Raw genomic sequence first — 4,290 nt, 5'->3', positions numbered from 1 at the left:
CAAGCTAAAGAAAGAGAAAAGCTGGAAATCGAGGAGGCATCAAAGAGGCAACTGCATTTGCAAACTGCCCGTAGAAGAAGACTACCTCCTGAACCTGCAGTTAATGAAGCTAGTGCTGTTGTCTCGGTTCGTCATGTTACTTTGGGTATCCAAAGACGGCTTTTAAAGCAACCGATGAAATGGGTGCAGTATATGACTGGATTGGCTCTCTAAGTACCAAGCCAGAATCATTTGCTCTTTCAGGGTGCGGGCTGCCAGAACTGCTGCCTCATTATCAGTTATGGTGGGAGACAAATCCATTTTAAATATGCAGGAAATAACGGTTATGCCTCCTATCCTAAAGATGGATTAAGCTTTCTTGGATTTGGAAATGAGGAAGATTTAAGCAACACCAATGTCACACTACCTGATTTGTGGTGTACTATGGATGACTTCAATTTCAGCGAGACCTTACAAACAGCCCTTATGGAAGGGGACTTTCTCACGTGAGTGATCATGTTGTTAGCCTCAGAACTGAGAAAGCGATGTTTATTCAGTAGATGTGTATTATTATTTTTTTGAAGTACAATGTGCCTGTCAATTAGACCAGTGTTACAACATAATTCGAATAAACCACCACATAAGTAGCTAGAATCTAGCAGCATTCAGCTGGTGCATTACACATTTTTCTCTATGTTTGCCTACCACTGTATTCAAATGGAATCACTGTGCACCATTCATAATTAATATGCAGAGTTGGGCTGTTATGTTGGTCTGTGTCGAATTTATATTGAAATGCAAATGTTAATGTTATCAGTTCCATATGTTTCGTTTATTAAGAGACAAAGGGCTGGTTCCCCCTGGGAAAGACTAAGAAATCTGTTACATTTTATGGATTTTTTTTGGACTAAAACCAATAGACGCCATTCCACCATGCTAAAAAGTGTCTGTTTCAAATGCATGCAAGCGATGACTTCTAGGATACTACAATGCGCATCGCATGGTATTTACATTATAAATGCCCAATCACTAATCCTACAGCAAAACACAAAGATATCCGGAGATCCAGCCTCATGTACTGCATGGATCAAGCATTCCCTAGTGTAGGTGAAACACTGGTGAGGTACTGAGGCCAGCAGCACAGTCTTAAGCCAACAAGAATGCTTCTGTGGTCACGCAGCCCTGGTAACTAGGCGTTACAATACTGCTAATGAGGACAGCAGCCCTGCGGTCTTGCCTCTGCGCAATACTCAGCTACTACGAGGACAGCAAAGCACCTGCGTCTTGGTTCGGCAATACTCGCTAGACTGAGGCGACCAGCAGCCCTCGGTCTTGACAGACAGTATATGCTACTCGTGGCAAGCCAGCCCCTAGCTCCTCATGCCAAGCAATAATACTAACTCAGCGACAGCAATCAGAAAGCAGTAAAGTTCCTCGGATCTGACTCTTTGACACAGAAAAAGAAACATAGAGTATATACAAGAAGTCATCATTTCAAGATGCCATTTATCATTTAGGTTAGTTGGTCTTTTTTGCATTAGGCAGCAGGTTCAACCAGTAGATTACGAGGAACACACAAAATGTTAGCTTAGTGTTATAGCTGATAATGCTTAAGGAGGATCAAAAGTGGTTTTGCCAATAGTTGCAGTACCGACCACCCCTTCTCTAGACAAATTGTCAACAGGATGCTTATTAAAGAAATTCATCATAAAATAATTAATTAATTAATATTTCACTCTAATTCAAGGCAAGTCACAATGTGGGGAGCGTGGCCTGGCGGCCGCATGGTTAACCCCCCCCCCCATGCTTTTGACAATTTTGGAGACAAGGGCCGAGTATAGCATCTAATGACCATCTCTCACAGTGCCTTAAGCCCAATGACGGTGCTGTAAATGGGTACTGGCAAAATTAATGCTGGTTAATTACAGGATGCGCTTTAGCCCTGCGATGGACTAGCAATCCCATCCAGGAGGACAGTAGAAATATCTCCTATAGTCTCTTGGATGCCCCCCCCCCCCCAACTGAAAAACCATGGGGGATAAGCTCCCGCGGGACGAGCCAACTTGGCTTGTCATCCTGTATACTTTAGCACTACCTTACATACCGGGGGTCTTAAACTGTTAGGTCACAACAGCATCAACATAAACTCATCTTCATATCCCTTTTAGTTGTTGTCGGACCACGTAAGGGGGTGACCAGACACAGTCAGAGCCACCTGCTGTAAGTTTTTTTTTTCTCTTTTTTTTTTAATTTATAAATAGTATCCGCCAACAGATGATCCTGATGTTCCTGTTAAGCCACCATTTTTTTCCGCTGTACCTTCTGTGTGGAACACTACAACCCAGTTTTCTCGCCATAGATTGTAACCCTAGTGAGCAAACCTCTTCAGGTGTAACAGCTCATAATTACACCATAAGGCAGTATTACACAGGGCAAAGATAGTAAAACGAACTTCAAAGGTGGGATAGCCCTTAGATTTTGTCTTCTTGGATGAGGTTGAGGGGCTATTTACTTCCCATTAATGACATTAATTACTTCTCGATTATCCCTGACCACGCACACGCTCTGCCTTGTATAGGTTTTGGTGTTGCTTACGTTCGCGTTCTTTCAAATGCCTTTCAAATTCAATCCGATCGTGAGGGGATATCAGGTAATAATAGGAAGGAGGTGTAGGATCCAGAAATCTCCTGCCCTTGGAGATTTTCTGTTAATAACTTATTATTATTATTTTACTTATTTTTATCTTAAGGGCGTTTCAGTTTCGGCAACTTTATTTGTCACACAATTGATTGATGTGGTACACTCTGAGACGGGAAACCCTGGTAGGATAAATCATGAGTTGTGAAATCTTATTGAAGTGACCTTTATATACTCCACCTGTTTTGTCTACATAGGCACTGACTATTACAATTGGTTTCACGGTGTTGCGTTTAGATACCAGGGTATTACGGCACAATTTAGTGTATGTACCCCGGATTAGATTACATATATGTTACCCAAAGCCGAGGAACCCTCATGGCTAAGAAGAGTCTTCCATTGGATTGCTCTGTTGGCCAGAGAGGGTTGTCGTGCTGGTGCCGCCAGTCAAGGTGGTTGTAGTACACCCGACTGGTAACCAGGGGGGCCGGGCTCGCGGCAGGATATGTTTTTCATTCAAAAGGATCACTCAGTAGTAGTTCATTGCTTTGGCTAGTGAGTACATCGTTGGATTCCCAGCCTTCTGCCACAACACCAAAAAAAAAAAAAAAAAGCAAATATATATCTGTAGTAAATTTCTTGAGGGCATAAATGTTTGTACTCGGTTTCAATCAAGTCCCCCTCTCCTGGGACCGCACAGTCAACTTCGCATTTTCTTCTTAAGTGAGCAAATAGTAAAGTCTTCAGGTCTATGATGAAGGGCATTTTTGTTTTCCGCAGGAAATGTCACGCCTACCCTGCAGCCACTTTTCAGAAGGTGAGAATAATCACGAAACTTACCAAGATATGGTCAAAACCCGGCATTTAAGATGGATTTGAGCACAAATCATTAAAACACATGTTGTCAACTGTGCACCCGAGAGTAGTAGCTATTAAAAGTGCCTTATTAGCATGTATCCAGACTCGACAGTTTCGCTCTTTCAGTTTTCCTCTCAATGGATATTAACGAATGCATTCTCTTGGCTATCAATTTAAACGCTTGAAGATGATGCCACTTTTGAACGGCTTTTCACATTTTTGCTTTCATTTCTGACATTGTCCTGCTCTCGTCTTATCCGATTTTGGCAAAAAAGAAAAAACACAAAAAAGAGTGTACAGCAGGTCCACCCTACAAGACCGAAGGACGACCTTATACAGCTTATTCTCGTGTCCAGAGATAAACACGTCAAGTACTAAATGTGAGAGTCCTTGATGCCCATGGTCGTTTGGAGGAGGGGAGAAGGCCACGCGGCGTACTGAGAAGGTATTTATCTACTTTTTGGCAACTAAATATTTGCTTCCCTGACCTTTGGGGTACGTGAATAAGGGTACACTTCCATTCGACATGATCATCAAACACATGCATGGGAAGCGATTGGGCGTGTGTTGCTGTATGGTTTTAAAGAAACAGGTTAGTACCCGAATGCCATCTTCCAGTATTCCGGGCACTGTCACCCTACACGGCGAGGAGACGACTACAGAGGCGGACCTTCTCTGTTAATGTAAATCAACATCACTCCTGACGAAAATAGAAGTGTGGGGGAAAGAGTGTGGTCGGAGATCTTCAAGCTGATGGAACGAAGATCTCACTGATGGGGTTCGGTCACGTTTACAATAGAAGTCGCTAATCGAAAA

General features: G+C 42.8%; 1 pseudogene; it reads left to right on the top strand.

The window, feature by feature from the left end:
* LOC138034828 (uncharacterized) overlaps positions 1–485 on the top strand; it is a 4,754-nt pseudogene extending 4,269 nt beyond the window's left edge.
* Positions 486–4,290: the final 3,805 nt, after the last annotated feature.

Source organism: Montipora capricornis, unplaced genomic scaffold, assembly GCF_036669925.1.
Source record: "Montipora capricornis isolate CH-2021 unplaced genomic scaffold, ASM3666992v2 scaffold_226, whole genome shotgun sequence".
Taxonomy (NCBI): domain Eukaryota; kingdom Metazoa; phylum Cnidaria; class Anthozoa; order Scleractinia; family Acroporidae; genus Montipora; species Montipora capricornis.
The sequence above is the reverse complement of the archived record's forward strand: the minus strand, read 5'-3'. Positions and strand labels throughout refer to the sequence as shown.